This window comes from Taudactylus pleione, unplaced genomic scaffold (assembly GCF_031769625.1).
Source record: "Taudactylus pleione unplaced genomic scaffold, aTauple2 ptg000306l, whole genome shotgun sequence".
In the NCBI taxonomy this organism is placed as follows: domain Eukaryota; kingdom Metazoa; phylum Chordata; class Amphibia; order Anura; family Myobatrachidae; genus Taudactylus; species Taudactylus pleione.
The window spans coordinates 7,447,242-7,455,066 of record NW_028284707.1 but is presented as its reverse complement, the minus strand read 5'-3'; positions in this window follow the sequence as shown (position 1 = coordinate 7,455,066).

Genomic DNA, 7,825 nt, shown 5'->3' with positions numbered 1-7,825 from the left:
TTGTCAGTAACGTTTTTCTTTATAGACTTTTTCTCTTAATCTTCTTATGTCATTATAAAGGACATTAGAGACCCCAAACAAATTAAGCAATTATAGGAACTCATTCTCAAGTTTGGAAAATCCTTAGTTTTTTTGAAGGACAAGGGAAAAAAATCTTGAGTTCAAAGCCTATTGAAATATTTATTGTAGTCAGATTGTTTCGGAGATTATGCCGCAGTTTGTATCAAAAGGAAATGAAGGACGAAAAAGCATCAAACACAAATCAAACCTGTTCAGTTAGGTCTGCACCTTTATGTGGGTGATAAAGTAAAATGCAGACATTGAAATATCAACCATTAAAGTTCGGTGGACTTAGGGCGCTAAATAATTTTCTCACATAAAACTCATGTTGTAGAATGTTATCTCTACAATGTTCTGTGATTTCACGGACAAAGAAAAAAAAAAAACTCCAGTAAAGTATTTTTCAACATTTACCTTCAGTTTGCTCAACCTAATAGTAAAAATGTTAGTAATTTATTTCTGTATTAGTATTTTGGACCCGGCTTTTCCTGTGTCACCTTGTTCTGTCCCATCCCCTTGCGTTCCACCCCGCCACCTAGTCTTTCTAGCCCCGCAGTGCTGCAACTGATCATCCTGACCACTCATGCTCTGCAACGGCCTCACCCCTACTACCCTGTTCTGCCTCACCTCCAGCTCCCTCTCTGTTTCTGGTCACAGGTCTTCTCTCTGATCAGAGATATTTGGTGTGAGCCCTGGGTTTCATTCGCAAAAGAAGCCACCATAGAAAACTATGGGGCTGCTTTCCTGGTGAATTTACCAATCTCCCAAATGCAAAGCATTTCAGAGTTTCACCCAGGTAGCTAATGCTAACTGAAGATGACGTTAGCCATTGTAGCTCATACGCTACATATCGCAAAAAGTACCAGGTGAAAAATCCATGGTATCCCTTCCGCAGCACTCACCACATGCGCATGTGCAGTCAGCAGGCTGCACATTGGTGGCTGATGGGAAGCAAAAGTAAAGTAATTGCTATTGCAATCACTTGACTATAGCACATCGCAGAGACGGGCTCCTATCAGAGCCCCTGTTCCTGCATTAGTACAATAGTACATCCTGGCTAAACTTAATGTATTATTGCCATGAATAGCAGCAATAAGAAATTATAATTATCAGGCCTAGGACCCGAAAATTAGTAAATATGCCCTTTAAACTCACCTCTGTTGTACAACATAATGACGGGTATTCCCAATTCTGTTATCCAAAGAGACAACACCCCATTCTGCTCAATCAACTTTTGTAGCACATTCCAAAGTAGCAGTAAAGGGGCCTATCCACTAGGCGACCTGAAAGACTGAACGTCTAGCGTTCAGACCTTCAAGTCGCCGAGGTGCGATGCCTGCACTGAACGGCGTGCACTGAACGTCATGCAGTTCATGAGCCCGACCTCCTATCTCTGAACATGCCGAACCATGTTCAGTAGATAGTCAGGGTCGGCAAGGACCCAGTTCACATGCGCATCGTTGGTCCTTGCTGACTATCCATTACCCGACTTTGTGAACATTGCGACCAAAACCTCCTGGTTTTGGTCGTAATGTTTGACCCGGTACGCCAAAGTGATTATGAACTAGAACTCAATTCAACTTGGAAACCCCTAAGATTGGGTGTGTTTGTTTTTCTGGATAACCAAACTGCGCATCTATAGTTTAAACATTGTCCCAGCATACACGAACTGGTAGCAGATCCCATCAATACAATGTCAAACCAGTCTGGTTCTGTCCCTCAGTGATCTATCTGAGGGTCACTGCTACTTCCTACGTATAGCAACCAGGTATTCTCAGCCATAAATGAGTCAAAAATGTAATCTGTCATTTAATAATATAGTGATCTACTTACTGTAAGCCAGATAACTCCAGAGGCTGTCTGTAGTGACTAGCAATACCAACACTTTGTTACTTATTACCAAAAAGACAAAAGCAATTATATTTGTTATTTATTAACTATGTATGTAGTTTACCCTGCTTTAACCACAGTTATTGACAGTTAAGTCAATAACTGTGGGGGTTATTGACTTAATTAGATATGTGCAGTTCGGTTCTCTAGAAATCGGAATCCACCCGAATTTCATGAAACAGGACAGATCTGAGTCGCGGTTCTTATCACCTGAGGAGATCGGATACAACTGAGTTGTGATTCTGATCTTCCAGTGGTTTAGAATTTGGATTTTAAATTCGAATTTCGGGGTTTGGATTGCAAAAATTACATGATTTTAGCTGTTTTAAAAAACTTTTTATAATTTTTTTTAATACAGATCCAAAACACTTGAGGGGGGTTTTAATAAACCAAAACACGAAGGTGAATGAAGATCCAAAACCAAAAAACAGGGCTCAGCACACATCTCTAATATTAATATAACGTTATTTCATTGTAGACCAAAATATCATGGTGCAATTTCAGGGTAACATCGATTTCAAGGGAATTAAAACTTGAACTTTGTTTCTTGGATAAGCTTTGTACATTAGTTTCTGGCTGTTTTGAAAAATAAATGTCAGTCTTCTGCGTTGTAGAGTTCAGTGCTACCCGTCAAAGCTTGTCTAGTTTCATTAATGTTGTCAATGTCTGCTGTAAAACAAGGGTACTGTCCAGCTTTTCTGCATTTTTTGACTAAGTGTGGGTGGATGTGAGAACACTTGACAAGTTAATGAAAAATGATATAGGGGCTCTTTCATATAGCAACAATAAAGAAATGGTCCTGACATAAGCAGGAACAATCCCAGCATGGGGTTTACTTACTAAAGGTACATGTAATAATATACTTTTTACAGGATCTTCTTATTGCTTCAGGTATTTTGTATAATAATTAGGGTGAGCCCATGAGAGATACATAATATTGTAAGTGGAAGAAATGCAACTGAGAACCAATTATAATTAAGATTCCCCCAATATAATTTTGTTTCCATTGTGTCATGATAGTAATCCTAGATGGGACAAAATCTGTGATCTAGAGAATGACAGTCTACATGATCCTGAGCTGGGGAGCCTCCCAGGCCAACGAGCCACCTACAAATGGTCTACGCGGCTACATCACTCACCAGAAAAACGCTGGTACTGTGGTTGTACCAAAGAATCAATATTGTATCGTGACTGATCCAAACTCACAGTCCACTCTCAATACTATCCTGCAGGCTGAATGGGAGCCTCATACTGCCAAATAGGCTCCAATTTAATGCAGTAGTGCCTGTTGCAGTTATGACTTTCATTTGCACGTATTACATTACAGACTTTGGGGTCTATTTACTTGACTGGAGATAAAGTGAACTTACTGTAGATAATGTACCAGCCAATCAGATCCTAACTGCCTTGTCACAGGCTATGTTTGAAAAATGACAGTTAGGAGCTGGTTGGTTAGAACTTTATATATGTACATTTTATCTCCATCCAAGGCTTAGTAAATAGACCCCTTCTCTGGTTATAGCAATAGAACCTTGATGTTATCAGGGTGATTTCCAGTTGGAAAGAAATTCCGTCCATTGCAGCAATACCATTCCATTGGAATTTCTTGAATTTTTAGAAAAGGTTAAATGTTTGATGATGTCTGAGCACTTGTACAAGCATTTTTCCCTAGAACCAGCCAATTTGCAATCATACAATTTAAATTGTAGTAACGCTCCGCCTTTTTTTATTGCAAACAGCAAACTTTCAATGAGAAGATAGAACCTTGAACAGCAAACTGTGCACACAGTAGTGTTTTTGTGTTTTGATTTTGAAAAGGTAAATAACAATTTATATTAATTAATTTCTATTACTTTACAATTATATATTTTACTTATTTTGTTTGCAAAAAAAAAAAAAAAAAAAAAAGAATAAGAATGGCAAATGTGATACTCAAACAGCAATTTTTAAATGTGGATCTCTAGTGTGAATCGCAAACAGCAAAGAGCCTCAAACTACAATCTTCAAGTTAATATGGAGTCCATAGCCGATTGTACAGCTGACGTATTTGTGGTCTTAAACTAGTAAATACATTTATGATTGGCCACCCCCTTGCCTCCCACATTCTGCCTCTCCAGTCATAAGGACACACAAATGTACCATATGGGAGTCATCAACATCCACCAGTACCAGATTATACCAGACTGGACTGGTCGCACACAGCCATGTCAGCATGGGGATAGCCAGCCAGGTTAGCTTGGGACATTCAAAAGGATGGAAGAAAGTGCCCCAGTTTTATACAGTATGGTTTGCCTTGAGGTTGGGGCCACACATTTTTTGGTAGTCCTGAAATTCCTGGAGATTTCTGCCCAGTGCTGACCATACTGAGGGCAGAATGTACTAACACTAAAATGTAGTCAAACCTCTGAAAAACATTTTTACCATATTTCTCAAGCTCTGGAAAGCAAAACTTTCTGGAGCTTGCACCCAATAGGCAACATTGCCTAATAGAAGTCTATGGGCTTCCTTTCAGATAATTCCTCAAGAAGGATCCAATAGGATCCCTCCCAGAGTCACCCGTGGCTTGCAAATGCATGGGCCAGTGGTCCCCCATGCACAGAAGGATACCGGTGTCATAAACCTGGAAGTCCTCACACCGCAAAGGACAGCTTTTATCGTAAGACCAGTCCTTTGTGGTCTTAACTGCAAATCTACATGCATACGCCGTTAATATACGCTGCTATGCATGCAGGATGTATCTCATTCAAAATGCGATGCTTCACACATCCTGCTCTGAGGAAGATTTCATATTGTTACAGGTAGACCAATGTTGCGGGTTCCTTCTTATTGTGTGAGCAGCCTGGCCTGACTTAAGCTGCCCACACTCTAGACCAACTTTCATCAAACCAGCCAACTAGTTGATTGGTTGGAATGAAAATCTGGTAACATATGGGAGTAACTGCTGATCAGTAATTTGCTCCTAAATGCCTGAAAACAGATAAAAATGGTCGTCAGACAAGTTTGTTAAATGTTTTATCTAAACAATTTGTTCAAACAACAGTTTTTGTAAATTTTCCAGTTTTTGGGAGCAAATTGCTGATTGTCATTTGCTTTCATACCTTACCAGATTTTCATTCCAACCAATCACCTAGTTGGCTGGTTGGATGTAAGTTGGTCTAGTGTGTGGCCAGCTTGAGACTGGTGCAAGTTGCCATTAGTTGATAATGATGATGATTTTTAATCTTTACTAGAGAAAAGTTTGTCTTTGTTTTTGAGATTCAGTATTTTGCATCTGGGTTGTGTGTGGTGACAAAAAAAATACATAATAAAATGGATGCTTTGTATTGGAACATTGTACATTTTATTTGCATGAAAAGTTTGAAAGGAATGGTAAACTAAAAGCAAACACAAGATGATTTATTGATTTTGCATACATCCTTCTTTATCAGTGTTTCTCGAAGGAATAGTTTTTCTCTTGGCAGTCACGTAATGCACTTTGAACTATTCCTAATATTTCTTCATAAATATTGACATTTATACCAGGCTTCCAGGTAAAACAATTGCTTTTTAATTACCATTTCTTGATATATTGAACTGTTATTACTACATTCTTTTGGATTAAATTTTGCTATTTCAAGAGACCTTTTAACCAAATATGGAAATTGATTTTAGGAAATGTAATATGATCAGGTCCCTATGCTCAAATGTCTCAGACTGGTTTGTAAACTGTAAACATTAACATTATATCTTTATTAGCCTTTAGCATTGCTGGCGGAGGTGCGCTTACAATTGTTAATCTATAATCCTATTAATGTGGTCTTGTTGTTTTTTGATCTATCGCTGTCTGACCAAATCATATCCACAGCTTTTCTAATCCTATTACCATGTACAATTTACCATAAAGGGCTTCAATCAATATTACAGTAGGATGTGATCTGTCAGTTTTTTTTCTATATACTGTACGGGTTTAGCCAAATATACTGTATTCTAAATTTGTATTTATTCTCTCATAACTGACACACATAAAGAAAACTTTGAGACCCATTTTGCTTATCATGCTTTTTATTTGTATAGTTTTGTGGATACCAGTAGCATTCGGGATGTAGTTATCAGACCGGTGGACGGCATGCCTCTGGTCTGAATCTCGTCGCTGAAAGTCTGACGCGGGACTTAAGATAGGTGTCGAAATACTGACACCTATCTTAATACTGATGCCGGAACACAGACAGATGCCAGCCTGAACCAGGTAAGTCTGGGGTGTCTTAGCTGTTAGCCGCTGGGGGGGGAGGCTTAGGTTTAGGTAGCATAGCGGGGCTAGAACTAGGTTTTGGGGGGGAGGTTAGGGTTAGGCATCACTGAGGGGGGTTAGGGTTATGCACTACGGGGAGGGGTTAGATTTAGGCATGAAGGGGGGAGACTTAGGTTTAGGCACTAATCGGGAGGGTTAGGGTTAGGCTACAAGAAGGGAGGGTTAGGAGGAAAAGGGGGGAGGGTAAGTATACTTACTTGACCCCTGTTGGGATACCAACCATCGGGATACCAACCATTGGGATGCCGATTTGCATCGCCGAAACTCAGGTGATTTGATTCTTCTCAAACTCTCAAATTTACTAAGAAGCGTGTTTAGCTGAGATCGAGTTGGCCGATGATGAAACAGATCGAGATTTCTCACCCGAGTTGCAAGTTTAGTGTCTTCCCTCTGCCAAACTCTCCCGAACAAGCAGCCTGCACAAATCAGTGAGATATGTGAAAGCTGCTTGTGTTATACCTGTCAAAAAAGGGTTAAATGTAAAAAAAATTATGTAGCCTCCCCCCCCAAAAAAAAAAAAAAAGCATAAGCTGCTCCGGGCTGTTGAGCCAGTCCTGGTTCCTAGAAATACGGGGGGAAAAATGAGTAGGGTTACCCGGTATTTTAGGAACCAGCACTGGGCTGCTGAGCCTGTCCTGGTTTGATACACTTTGGAAACTCAAAAAAGTATACATACAGTGTTGTACCAATAGTAGAAATAAATAACATGTAATGCCATATAATGTGTTCCAGAGAAAGCATAAAGACCATCTTAAATATATAATTATTCAGTTTTGAGGACATACTGGATAATTGGTATATAAAAATGCTAATCAAAACATTCACATATCTTTTGCGCATAACTAAATGCTGATCAGTAATTTCTCAAAAAAATATCAGGAAAGGTGTAAATGTCCTGGAGCAAATAAAGTGTCTTGTTTAAATGTTTTGACACATTTCTTCCTGATGGACTTCCTCAGAGGGTGCAAGATGACATTTTGATACTGCTCAGATTTATATCTAGCTTACTTTACTTAGTTATAAATAGGACCTCTACCAGGATATCATCATGCATCCCCTGAGGAAGTCCATAAGGACTTCTTGAGGAAAGTTATGTTAAATAAGATTGGACACTGAACATGCTATAGAGAAAACAAGACCAAGGTGATGGCCAACATTCGGAGAAGAAGAATCTGTCCATTGGGATAGACCAAGAGAGGAGGCTAGAGAACGTAGTTTAGGGGAACAGGGAGAATATGGATAATCAATGGTGAATTGCTCAAGGTGACTGTGGAGATGTCAAAATATAACAAAAATCAGGAGCCTCAAGGTAAATAATCAATCAACTGGAATAATTCTAGAAATGCTGTTACTCCTTCCAAATTCCTTCAGTCATTGTTAAATCAACCTATGGGTGCAGATAAATATTAGGGTATGAGTGCAAATAGTGCAGTATGTTTTAGTACTGGGAATAAATCATTGGTTAAATCTGCTCACAATTTAAATAAATGAGATTGCTTTTCTGGATGTACAATACATGTAGTCTTTGGTAAGGGCATCTGAATGTTTATCCATCAAAGCAAAGGTGTAAATTCATACCGGGAGCCC